This window comes from Macaca nemestrina, chromosome 10, assembly GCF_043159975.1.
Source record: "Macaca nemestrina isolate mMacNem1 chromosome 10, mMacNem.hap1, whole genome shotgun sequence".
In the NCBI taxonomy this organism is placed as follows: Eukaryota; Metazoa; Chordata; class Mammalia; order Primates; family Cercopithecidae; genus Macaca; species Macaca nemestrina.
Window position 1 is genome coordinate 110,917,514 of NC_092134.1, and position 13,936 is coordinate 110,931,449.

Below are 13,936 nucleotides of genomic sequence, written 5' to 3' on the forward strand. Positions count from 1 at the left end.
TAGAAAGTCAGCAGTTAAATTTAGATTCAGCAGTTGTAAAAATGAAGCTCCATAACTGCCCTCACATGACAGATAATAAAGAATACAAGAAATACTAGGAAAAGGTTCATCTGGAACAGAATCAAGTCACGATATTGTGGGACAGATTATCAGTGGATGGAGAGGCTAAGAAAACTTACTTTAGGGAAAACAAATGTAATTCCATAACTTAGCAGTACAATAATAGATGTTGCAGAGTACTGGAAGTTTACTTATTTATTCAACCATCTATTTAACAAATATTGAGATCTTATTCCACATCAGATGCTGAACTCGGTGCTAGGAATATTATGGTGGACGACACAGCATTCTTGCACTCAAATGCCTTCTAGTCCTGGAAAGCAGTAAGAAATGCTAAGACAGGGAGAAGTACAGAGTACTGTGTTAGTGTGTGGAAAAGGTTCCTAAACCTGTCCCACTTGTTTAGGAGAAGGTATCAATTTACCATTTATTGAGCATTTTGTGCCAGACACTGTTCTAGGCACTCTATTTTAAAAACTAGGCTCAGAAAAGAGGCTTAGAAAGGCTAACTGGAAAGAAACTTTTTTTTTTTTTTTTTTTTTTTTTTTTTTGAGACAGAGTCTTGCTCTGCCTCCCAGGCTGGAGTGCAGTGGCACAACCTTGGCTCACTGTAGCCTCGACCTTCTGGGGTCAAGTGATCCTCCTGCTTCAGCCTCCTGTGTGGCTGGGGCCACAGGTGTAGCGCCCTCACATCCAGCTAGTTTTTCAATTTTTCGTAGAGACGAGTGTCTCACTTTGTTGCCCAGGCTGATCTTGAGCTCCTGGGCTCAAGTGATCCTCCCACCTCAGCCCCCCACAGTGCTGGAATTACAGGTGTAAGCCACCGTGCCTGACCAGTAATAAACTAATTTGATGTGAATACCAACAATTCTTTTTTTTTTTTTTGAGACAGAGTCTCGCTCTTTCGCCCAGGCTGGAGTGCAGTGGTGCGATCTCCACTCACTGCAAGCTCCGCCTCCCGGGTTCACGCCATTATCCTGCCTCAGCCTCCCGAGTAGCTGGGACTACAGGCGCCCGTCACCATGCCCGGCTAATTTTTTGTATTTTTAGTAGAGACGGGGTTTCACCGTGTTAGCCAGGATGGTCTGGATCTGCTGACCTCGTGATCCGCCCGCCTTGGCCTCCCGAAGTGCTGGAATCACAGGCACGAGCCACCGTGCCCGGCCGAATGTAACATAATTTTTTCAAAGGCATTTGGGTAGTTTCAATTAACATTGTAGTACTGGTGTTCTGTTAAATAGAGATGCATTTCTGTGGGGTAGAGTTCTAGGAGTGGATTGTTACATCATAGGGTATAAACATGTTCAGTTTTAGGAGACATTGGCAAATTATTTTCTGAAGTGTTCATACCCTTTTATATTCCACCAGCAGTGTGTGAGTTTTCTACTTGTTCCATACCCTTGCCAGCTCTTCATATTTTGCATCTTCTCATTTTAACCACTCTGATAACATTTTAGGCCGGGCCCAGTGGCTCACACCCGTAATCCCAGCACTTTGGGAGGCCAAGACAGGAGGATTGCTTCAGTCCAGGAGTTTGAGACCAGCCTTGGCAACATAGCAAGACTACGTCTGTATTATGTAAAATAAAATAATATAAATTTTAGTTTTAATCCACATATCCCTGATGACTGATCAGTTGAACACCTTTTCATACTTTTATAGACTGTTAGTATACCCTCTTGTGAAATATCTGCTAGTCTTTTGCCTTTCATTGAACTGTCTTTTTTCTTATTGATTTGTAAGTTGTTTTTTTTTTTTTGGTCTATTTAATATCTTTAATAATTATATCATTTCTAAAGCTTTTCACAAAAGGACATTATAGTTCTTCAATTTATTGCAAACATATCTGTTTTTTAAAAAGTCAGCCCTAATACTGAAGCTATAATACACATTTTAAATTATCAGCACTATACCATAAAGCACAATGAAGATCATGTTATTTAAATAAAAAGATAATATTTCACTGGACAATAAATCCAACATATTTCTTTTCTCTCCATATCTACATCCGGTCATGATATTTTGCAGGTGGATTTCTAAACAGATGTGAATTTTAAAATATTAGGAAAGCCATATTTCACTCAGGAATACTATTATTCACATTCCACATAGGTTGTTTGACAGCAGATACTAGTTTGGCAAGCTTCAGATGGCAAAATGCTAAGTTGTGAGTTCAGTATGGCCCGGCCAGTTGCTTCTCCTTGCCCTTGAGATCCCGGCAGCATGTACTATTAAGAGACCACCTTGTTGCTGCCACTTCTCTTCTCATAGTTGAATCCACTATGGGAAAATATTCATCTCCTTAAGATGCATGTCTTAGCAGAAAACCTCCCACAAATCAACTGGATATCATGATGTTCTGTTTGATAAATTCTGTGACTTCTTCAATTATATTGTTGATTTTAGGTGTTGCTTTATTTGCATTTTTCTTTTTTTTTTCTTTTTTTTTTTGAGATGGAGTCTTGCTCTATTACCAGGCTGGAGTGCAGTGGTGCGATCTCGGCTCACTGAAACTTCTGCCTACCAGGTTCAAGCGATTCTCCTGCCTCAGCCTCCCGAGTAGCTGGGACTACAGGCATGTGACACCACACCCAGCTAAATTTTGTATTTTTTGTAGAGACAGGGTTTCACCATGTTGGCCAGGATGGTTTCGAGCTCTTGATCTTGTGATCTGCCCACCTCAGCCTCCCAAAGTGCTGGGATTACAGGTGTGAGCCACCACACTTGGCCTATTTGCACGTTTCTTAACCTGTTGTGTTGCTTTCTTTACATCTTTCTCAACTCTCTCCCAGTTGATCTGCACATAGCCACTATGACTAGCAATCTGAAGGGAAGAAAGCCACTTCCTACTGCAGTTGCTGTGTTTTCCCACTTTCTGGAACACAGATCCTGCACACCAGCCAGGAACACCAACCGTTACAATCTGGGTAGCTACTAAGTATTTTTCTACCACAGGTCCCCAACTGGGACCAAACACTCGATTCCACCACTGGTGTCTTCTTACATACTCCGTGGCCTATAACACTTTGCAAGAGTTGTCACTCTCATATTCTTGGGGAGGGGGAATTCAGGTCACCATGATCAGAGTTTTTTATGTATTCTGGATATGAATTCTTTGAGGGATACATTTATTGCAGATATCTTCTTCTACCTATAGGTTGCCTATTAGAACTCTTAGTGATATCATTTGAAAAGATGTTCTCAATATTTTTTTTTTTTTTTTGAGATAGGGTCTCACTCTCACCCAGGCTGGAGCACAGTGGTGCAATCATGGCCCACTGCAGCCTCAACCTCCTGGGCTCAAGTGGTTCTCCCACCTCAGCCTCCTGAGTAGCTGGGACTACAGGCGTGTGCCACCACAGCTGGCTAATTTTTTTATTTTTTGTAGAGACGGGGTCTCCCAATGTTATGTAGGCTGACTGCAAACTCCAGGACTCAAGCGATCCTCCCACCTTGCTCTTCCAAAGTGCTGGGATTACAGGCATGAGCCACCATGTCCAGCCCCTGATACTCTTAATTTTAGTATAGGCTAATCCTTCACCTTTTCCTTTTATGGCGAATGTTTTTATCCTGTTAAGAAATCTTTGCTACAAGATATACTGTTAAATGGACTTTATATGCAAGGAAAAGGAGGGTTGCCATTGATAGGAAGTACAGGAAGAGGTAGTATGGTGTGGAATGGTCTCTTTCCAATCAGAAGTCAGAAAAGCAGTATTGCTTGAGATTTATACAATATGAAGTAAACTGCAAAGTGTGCTCTCCACAGAAAATACTGCCAACTTATTGTATTTTGGCAATAAGGGTCAATATTGTAGTGCATATGCCTGCTATCAGCTGTGCCAGACAGCTTGGAGAGGCAAGTGCTTGAATATTTTTCTCTTCTTTTTTACAGATGGGGTCTCACTCTGTTGCCCAAGCTGGAGTGCAGCGGCAAGATCATAGCTCACTGCAGCGTTGACCTCCTGGGCTCACATGGTCCTCCCACCTCAGCTTCTGGAGTAGCTGGGACTATAGGTGTGTGCCACCATGCCCAGCTAACTTTTTCTATTTTTTGGTAAAAATGGGGTCTCCCTATGTTGCCCAGGCTGGTGTCAAACTCCTGGCTTCGAGTGATTCTCCCTCTTCAGCCTCCATAAATTCTGGGAATACAGACGCGAGCCACTGCACCTGGTCTGTTTGATTTTTTACTTACCTATATAGCTGAGAAAGAGAGTTTTTAGGCCTTAATGATGTAAAGGCCACATTTTAGTTTTTTCACATTGTGAGAGCTCAGTCACTACTTGGTTAGATACAGGTTTCTTCTTTTGATTTAAAAAATACATATATCACATATATACAGATGAATTAGTTCACACAGTTTTCCTTGATTGTGAATATTATTCTCATGTTATGTAGGGTGCAAGGGATTCATGCATTAAACATGACCCCCTTTATACCAGACCAAATAACCATAGCTAAAATTCAACATGTCTAGCTTTAAAAAAAAATTTTTTTTTTGAGACAGAATCTCACTCTGTCACACAGGATCGGAGTACAGTGGCATCATCTCAGCTCACTGCAACCTCCGCCTCCTGGGTTCAAGGGACTCTTCTGCCTCCCAAGTAGCTGGGACTATAGGCAAGCGCCACCACGCCTGGCTAATTTTTTTATATTTTTAGTAGAGATGAGTTTTCACCATGTTGGCCAGGCTGGTCTTGAACTCCTGACCTCAGGTGATCTGCCCACCTCAGCCTCCCAAAGTGCTGGGATTACAGGTATGAGCCACCACACCCAACCTAACATATATATATATTTTAAAGACATCCCTTGTAAATCCAACTCTCCATCCCCATTCCCCAGTTCAGTAACAACCTTGGTCTTTTGTCTCCCACTTCAGAGCTCAGGGTCTAGGTCCTGCTCCTTTTCGGTAGTGCTTCATGTTTCACTGCTGCATAAGCAGTTTTCCATGTCAGTAGATGGCAGAAGAGTCAAAGAGGTTTGTTTTCTCCCGTCCAGCATTATCAGCCTGATGAAACACTGGCAAGGAGAAGAGATGGGAACTTGAGTGGTTTCTTTTGTGTAGTTACAAGGAAAGAAAACTTAGGGGAAGAGGAGGTGATCCATGTTTGGAAAACTGGAATATAAAGGAACATGTATTTTCTTAGATGAACAAGGAATGCTGGCCACAAATGGTTTCTCCAGGTTTGCATGTCTGTGAAGAGACTTGTACCCACCAGCTCCTTTATACCCTCTCTTTATGTGGAATCTTTAGCAAGAGATGAAACCTGGTTACAGTGATCTGACAGTTAAGGTCAGATCCTCACAGTGACAGTTCTGCAAAGTACCAGACAAAAGTAATTAAGACACTAGGAACAGCAGTTGGAAAAAGTGATGGCAAATAAGTGAGGTAGTAATCCAGTAATTTCTTGTTAATTTTAGTCATTTGCTTACAAGGAAAAATATAATGTTTTGTTAAATAAATGCATTCTTATTTCTTTTTCTTTTTTTTTCTTTGAGACAGAGTCTTGCTCTGTCACCCAGGCTGGAGTGCAGTGGTGCAATCTCGGCTCACTGTAACCTCCGCCTCCTGGTTCACACCATTCTCCTGCCTCAGCTGCCCGAGTAGCTGGGCGCCCAGCTAATTTTTTGTATTCTTTAGCAGAGACGGGGTTTCACCATGTTAGCCAGGATGGTCTCAATCTCCTGACCTCGTAATCCGCCTGCCTCGGCCTCCTAAAGTGCTGGAATTACAGGCGTGAGCCACCGCGCCTGGCCCATTCTTATTTCTTTTGTCCTCATTGATGATGGAACTGTGACTAGAATTAGAAATTCAGCTTCTGTGTTTAAAACTGGGCCTGGTGTGGTGGCTCACACCTGTAATCACAGCAGTCTGGGAGGCCAAAGTGGGAGGATTACTTGAGGCCAGGATTTTGAGACCAGCCTGGGCAACACAGCAAGACCCTGTCTCTACAAAAAATAAAAAAAGTAGCTGAACATAATGGCATGCACCTGTAGTTCTAGCTACTTGGGAGGTTGAGGTGGGAGGATTGCCTGAGTTCAGGATTTCTAGGCTGCAGTGAGCCATGATTGTGCCACTGTACTCCAGCCTGGGAGAGAGAGCAAGACATGAGACTTTCTAAAAAAAAAAACCTAAACCAAAACAACCCCTGAAGCATTGTATGCTCACTTTCTGGGAATCTATTCAAAGTAGATACTTAAAATATCACACGATATAAAAAAATTTACTCAAAATGGATCAAAGACCTAAATGTAAGAGCTCATAGAACTTGAAGGGAACATAGGTATAAATATTTATGACCTTGGATTAGGTAACAGTTTCTTAAATATGCCACCAAAAGTACAAATAACAAAAGAAAAAAAGATAAATTGGGCTTCATCAAAATTAAAAACTTTTGTGTATAAAGGACACTATCAAGAAAGTGAAGGGGCAGGCCTGGTGGCTCACAGCTGAAATCCCCACACTCTGAGAGGCCAAGGCAGGAGGATTGCTGGAGTCCAGGAGTTTGAGAGTTTAAGACTAGCCTAGGGAACATAGAAAGACCCCGTCTCTATTTAAGAAAAAGTAAGAAAAAAAAAAAGTGAAAACACAACTTATAGAATAGGAGAAAAATATTTGTAAGTCATTTATCTGATAAGGGCATACTATCCAGAATATATAAATAACTTTTACGGCCGGGCGCGGTGGCTCAAGCCTGTAATCCCAGCACTTTGGGAGGCCGAGATGGGCGGATCACAAGGTCAGGAGATCGAGACCATCCTGGCTAACCCGGTGAAACCCCGTCTCTACTAAAAAATACAAAAAACTAGCCGGGCGAGGTGGCGAGCGCCTGTAGTCCCAGCTACTCGGGAGGCTGAGGCAGGAGAATGGCGTGAACCCGGGAGGCGGAGCTTGCAGTGAGCTGAGATCCGGCCACTGCACTCCAGCCTGGGCGACAGAGCGAGACTCCGTCTCAAAAAAAAAAAAAAAACTTTTACATGTCAACAATGAAAAGACAAACAACCCAATTAAAAATTGGGCAAAGGGCTGGGCACGGTGGCTTATACCTATAATCCCAGTACTTCGGGAGGCCAAGGTAGGCGGATCATTAGAGGTCAGGAGTTCAGACCAGCCTGGTCAACATGGTGAAACTGTGTACCTACTAAAACAAATACAAAAAAAAATTAGCTGGATGTGGTGGTGCATGCCTGTAATCCCAGCTTCTCAGGAGGCTAAGTCAGGAGAATCCCTTGAATCTGGGAGGGAGAGGTTGCAGTGAGCCAAGATTGCTCTGCTGCACTCCAGTCTGGGTGACAGAGTGAGGCTCCATCTCAAAACAAAACAAAACAAAACAAAAAAAGGCCAGGTGCGGTGGCTCATGCCTGTAATCCCAGCACTTTGGGAGGCTGAGGCAGGCAGATCACTTGAGGTCAGGAGTTCAAGACCATCCTGGCCAACATGGTGAAGCCCTATCTCTACTAAAAATACAAAAATTAGCCGAGCGTGGTTGTGCATGCCTGTAATCCCAGCTACTTGGAGGCTGAGGCAGGAGAATGCTTGAATCTAGGAGGCAGAGGTTGCAGTGAGCTGAGATTGCACCATTGCACTCTAGCCTGGGCAGAGTGAGACTCCATCTAAGAAAAAAAAAATTGAGCAGAGAATTTAAAAAACCATTTCTTTAAAGAAGATATATAAATGGCCAGTAAGCACATGAAAAGATGCTGACCTTCATTAGTTATTAAAGAAATGCAAATCAGAACCACACCTAATCGAATGGCAATAATAATAAGAAAAAGGAAAATAGGCCGGGCGCGGTGGCTCACGCCTGTAATACCAGCACTTTGGGAGGCCGAGGCAGGTGGATCATGAGGTCAGGAGATAGAGACCATCCTGGCTAACACGGTGAAACCCTGTCTGTACCAAAAATGCAAAAAACTAGCTGGGCGTGGCGGCGGGCGCCTGTAGTCCCAGCTACTCAGGAGGCTGAGGCAGGAGAATGGCGTGAACCTGGGAGGCGGAGCTTGCAGTGAGCAGAGATCGCACCACTGCACTCCAGCCTAGGCGACAGAGCGAGACTCCGTCTCAAAAAAAAAAAAAAAAAAAAGAAAAAAAAAAAAAGAAAAAGGAAAATAAGTGTTGGCACAGACAGAGAGAAATTAGAACGCTAATACATTGCTGGCAGGAATGGAAAATGGCACAGCTGCTATGGAAAAGTTTGGTGGTTCCTCAAAATGTTAAATGTAGAGTGACTCTGCAATTCCACTTCTAGCTGTATACCCAAGAGAGCTGAAAACATGTGCCCATGTCAAAACTTGTCCAAAAATGTTTAAGCATCACTATTCACAGTAGCCAAAAGGCAGAAACAACCCAATGCCCATCATCTGATGAATAGATAAACAAAATGTGGTAGTATAGCCATACAGTGGAATAATAATTCAGGCATAAAAAGTAATTCAGCCAAAAAGGAATGAAGCACTGATACGTACTACAACATGGATGCATTTTGGAAATACTATATACTAAGTGAAACAGGCTAGACACAAAAGAACACATGTGATACGATCCCATTTATATGAAATGTCCGGAATAGGCAAATCCATAGAGACGGAAACTAGAGTAGTGGTTGCCAGGCAATGGTGGTAGGGAGGAATTGGGAACAACTGCTAATAGGTATGGAGTTTCTTTATGGGGCGATGGCAATGTTCTGGAATTAGGTAGTGGTGATGTTTGTACAGCTTTATGAGTATGCACAAAACACTGAACTGTACACTTGAGCATGGTTAAAATGTTAAATTTTGTGTTTTATGCATTTTATCTCAGAATATTGCAAAAAAAGATTTAGCTACAAGGGTGTTCACTGAATTGTTTCTCATATTGAAAAAAAGGAAGGAAAAAAAATTAAAGCGTTCAGTAGGGTACTACTTGAATAAATTGTGCTAGAGTTGTATGTATACATTTGTAGAAATGAACTTATTGATGTGAAAAGACGATTATGATATCAAGTGAAGAAAAACCAGTTCTAAGATAATATTTAAGGAATGATCCTATTTTTTGGAAAAAAAAAAACAAAATACACTAGAGAGGAGTGAGTGGAAGTCCATACACTAATGTGTTAGGGAGGCCAGGCACGGTGGCTCATGCCTGTAATCCCAGCACTTTGGAAAGCTGAGGTGGGTAGATTACTTGAGGTCAGGAGTTCGAGTCCACCCAGGACAACCTGGCGAAACCCTGTCTCTACTAAAACTACAACAATTAGCCAGGCATGGTGGCAGGTGCCTGTAATCTCAACTACTCAGGAGGCGGAGGCAGGAGAATCGCTTGAACCTGGGAGCCAGAGGTTGCAGTGAGCCGAGATGGTGCCACTGCACTCCATTCCAAATGACAGAGTGAAACTCCATCTCAAAATAAATAAAAAATAAATGTAATGTTAGGGAGCCCTGGATGGTGGATCTCCTTTTCTTTCTGCCTTAGTGTTTTCTGATTTTTCTACAATAAACTTAAATTGTATTTTTAAAACATTATGTTAAAAACAAACTTTTTAAGGATCCAGAAGGATTATTTGTCATGCAATGGAAAGGTGATTCCAACTGTAGCTCTAAGACTTCCCTCCCCAGGTTTCCTCTCCTCTTCTTTTCCATACAGATAATAGTGAAATAATTGGCTAGCATGGAGGAGATGAGAAATTCTGAAGGTCTGTGCCACCTCAACGCTCTGCTTGTTCAAAGCTGTGTTTTCTTATGTGTCAGGAAAGGTGAAAATTGAAAGGAAGGAGAAAGATCTCTAGGTAATAAATCAATTTAGAAAACATCATCAGGCAAATAGTACCTAAACTGCTCGACCACTTGCTGCTTGACTATTTCCTGAAGGTTCTTCTACTTCCCCTGCTGAAAGAGGTGCAAAGGGACAGCGTGTTGGTAATAAAATTGTTATGGCCGCACCTGGGAATGCTACTGTAATTGGAGGTCTCTGAGCACTTTCCTACAATTCCAGTTCTCACATGTTTAAAACTATGTTGTAAACTCTGCATCAACATTGAAACTTAGCACCTTTGACTGCAGTCCAGAGATTAAACTGTTAAAAATAACACCTTTTGATTAGAAGAGAAAAATAAGGCTAAACATTTCTGGAACTTGGGATATATTCTCCCATATCATTTTGCTTTTTAAAATGAGAAATTTTACATGATAAATTTTCTTTTTTTCATGGTATACTTAGCACAACTTAAAAACAATGTAAAACACTTAATATTTTTAAAAAGCATTTTTAAATGACGTATTGATGAAAGCTGAACTTTTTTTTTTTTTTGGATGGAGTCTCACTCTGTAACCCAGGCTGGAGTGCAGTGGCGCAATCTCAGCTCACTGCAAGCTCCGCCTCCCGGGTTCACGCCATTCTCCTGCCTTAGCCTCCCGAGTAGCTGGGACTACAGGCTACGCCCGACTAATTTTTTTGTAGTTTCAGTAGAGACGGGGTTTCACGGTGTTAGCCAGGATGGTCTGGATCTCCTGACCTCGTGATCTGCCCTCCTCGGCCTCCCAAAGTGCTGGAATTACAGGCGTGAGCCACCGCGCCTGGCCTGAAAGCTGAACATTTCTAAAAACTCCTAATCAATTAGAAAGTTACTTTTAGGGCTGGGGACGTTGGCTCACGCTTGTGATCTCAGCACTTTGGGAGGTCGAGGTGGGCGGATCACCTGAGGTCAGGAGTTTGAGACAAGCCTGGCCAACAGGGTAAAACCCCGTCTCTACTAAATATACAAAAATTAGCCCGGCGTGGTGGCCTGTAATCCCAGCTGCGTGGGAGGTTGAGGCAGGAGAATCACTTGAACCCAGGAGGTGGAGGTTGCAGTGAGCCGAGATCGTGCCACTGCTCTCCAGCCTGGGAAACAAGAGTGAAACTTCATCTTAAAAAAAAAAAAAGAAAAAAAAAGTGACTTTTACTATCAGCTGCAAGGCAAATAAGAGACATTTATCAGCTCTTTACTAGCTGTGTAACTTTGGGAAATTTACGTAACGTTTGTGCCTCTTTTGTTTTCTGAAAAATGGGGGAATCATAATAAAACCTCCCTTACTGAGGTAGCCATGGAGGAGCAGCACTCAGATTTCCCTTCAAGAAAGGGCTTGCTGTTCAGCCGGTGAGGAGTGCAGTGAGCAGATGCCTTCAGCCATTAGCACCTTTGAATCTTACTCACCTTTGGAGGTGAGACCTTGATCTCCTAAGGTAGCCCCCAGCTAGTGACTGAGCTCAGCGGCTTCCGGGCATGGGCACTGCAGCCTAAGAAGAGACTCCTCTACTGGCCAGCTCTTGTCCAGAGTTGCTGATCACATCGGCCCAGGCTTTGTCAGGTCTGCAGTGCCGTCAAAGGCTCTCCCTGCCCAAACCCACTTCCCCTCCTTTCCTTTAACAGGTGTCAGATCTGCCGCAGGGTCTGAAGAATTTCCCTGCCTAGACTTGCTTTTTCCGACTTCTATGTTTCACCAGTGCTGTGCCACAGTTAACCTCTTGTACTCCTAGCTCCATCTGCTTTCAGAGGACCCAACTGACACACTGAGGTGTGTCATAAGCCACAAGTGTGACAGGACATGAAAATGCTGGATGGTGCCTGGCACACAGTAAGGCTTCAGTGACTACTATCACTGGCATTACATGACTGATTGGCTTTTTATTATAAAATGAGGTTTTGTTTTTGGTCACTGCTATTTTCTCACTTATTCCTGATTTGGTTTCCACTATCCTTTTCTACTGGCATATAAATGTAAGACTGTGTATATACTGATTACAAATTTTAAATAAAAGTTTTATTGTTGATGTATATCTATGAAGGAAAAATTTAAACACATATTGGCTAGCATTTGGCAAAGAAGTTAGAGAAAAGAAAACGCAGAGAATAGAAAGTGTACCGTGAAGATAGTACATTCTGTGAGGACAATTTTATTTAGTATTTAAACAGTGTTATATGTCATATCCTCTTAACCACTCATTCACACACACATCCCCCTCCATAAGAATTCTTCTTTGTCAGTATTTTTTTTTGAGACAAGGTCTGGCTCCGTCACCCTGGCTGGAGTGCAGTGGCACAATCAGGGCTCACTGCAGCCTCAATCTCTCAGGCTCAAGCAATCCTCTCGCCTCAGCCCTCCAAGTAGCTGGGACTACAGGCACGCACCACCACGCTTGACTAATTTTTTTTTTTTTTTAGTTTTACTAGAGATGAGGTCTTGCTATGTTGCCCAGGCTGGTCTCAAACTCCTGAGCTCAAGTGATCCTTCCACTTCGGCCTCCCAACGTGCTAGGATTACAGGCGTGAGCCACCGCAGCCTGCCTTGTCGGTATCTAAAAGTTCCGTTTTTAAAATTCTTGGGTTGGTAGCTTAAATCCATCTCCTTCTGCTAGAGTAGGCATGCTTTTTATTCCTTAGAAGGTTTCAAACTTGGGCTTTCTCAGCCTGTTTACTTTTCTAAGATATTAAGTAGATTGACTAGATTTTTCTATGTCATTGCCAAGTTTATTGACTAGTTATAGAAGTCATTTAAAAAATACCTCCCGTGACATGATTCCCATCATTTTCCAAATTGGGAGCACCTAATGGATACTGATGGATGACGCCAGCCATCAGAGGCTTTAGAAATCTCTTGTGCTTTTTGGCAAATCTGACACAATATAAACAATGCAAACTGCTTGTTGGATATCAATGTATGCATTTGAATCTGTCTCTTTTTGATGGTGGAACACATTTTGTTTGCATAAGATCTACCAGAGAAGCTGGCCAGCAGGTTTTTACCCGAACATCCCTGGTAATGGTAACTAGTTGGAATTTAAGAAATTCAACTTTGTCAGAAATTATTCTTTTCAAAAATACGACCCTAGAGACCATCGGATAATATTTTGGCTCTTTGAGTCTTTGTGACTAATATTAAGCATGGCAGGCATTTTCACATCAGGTCAGTCTAAACAGAGGGTCAACCCTTTTATTCTTGCCTCTAATTTTTTTTTTTTTTTTTCTTGTATCAGATTCTTGCTCTGTTGCCCAGGCTGGAGTGCACTGGGGTGATCCCGGCTCCCTGCAAGCTCCACCTCCTGGGTTCAGGTGATTTTTCTGCCTCAGCCTCCTGAGTAGCTGGGAATACAGGTGCCCACCACCACGCCTAGATAATTTTTGTATTTTTAGTAGACATGGGGTCCGCTGCCTTGGCCTCCCAGAGTGCTGGGATTACAGGAGTGAGCCACCGCTCCCAGCTCCTCTTTTTCTATAACATGCTGGTTCTTCCTTGCTACCAGGCATCCTGGCTAGAAAAGCAAAGAGGATGAGGCATATTCTTACTCAGTTTCCTTCTTAGTCACAGAGCAAAAGTTCCTTGTGTATGGGAAAGGCACAACACTATCTAAGTTTCTCAAGAGCAGTTGTTGTAAATCTAATTGCATTTTTCACCATTCTTAGCATTGGTGAGGTACACATTACACTTTCTGAAAAATTTAGGGAGTGTGTTAAAATTATATATATATGTATATGTATATGTGTATGTGTGTAAATTGTGGAGTGAGCTATAGTAGTTTATTAATTTTTGTGTGTTCATTGTGTGGTTAAATAAAATGTATACAACCATAAAATGTGGATTTGATTATCTTAAACATGAAGAGCTCCTGACTCTTTTTTTTTTTTTGGAGATGGAGTTTTGCTCTTGTTGCCCAGGCTGGAGTGCAATGGTGTGATCTCGACTCACCACAACCTCCACCTCCCGGGTTCAAGCGATTCTCCTGCCTCAGCCTCCCGAGTAGCTGAGATTATAGGCATTCACCGCCATGCCCAGCTGATTTTGTATTTTTAGTAGAGACGGCGTTTCTCCATGTTGGTCAGGCTCATCTCCTGATCTCAGGTGATCTGCCTGCCTCGGCCTCCCA

The 13,936-nt window shown here is 42.6% G+C and overlaps 1 long non-coding RNA gene and 1 pseudogene across 1 annotated transcript; both read right to left on the minus strand.

Annotated features, from left to right (window-relative positions):
* Positions 1–133: 133 nt before the first annotated feature.
* Positions 134–11,357, minus strand: LOC105484266 (uncharacterized). Its single transcript, XR_988837.2, has 3 exons — positions 11,229–11,357; positions 4,912–5,076; positions 134–393 (listed from the first exon to the last, which is right to left on the minus strand). It is a non-coding gene; the product is annotated as an uncharacterized lncRNA (long non-coding RNA).
* Positions 2,363–3,139, minus strand: LOC105484265 (FUN14 domain-containing protein 1-like; annotated as a pseudogene).
* Positions 11,358–13,936: the final 2,579 nt, after the last annotated feature.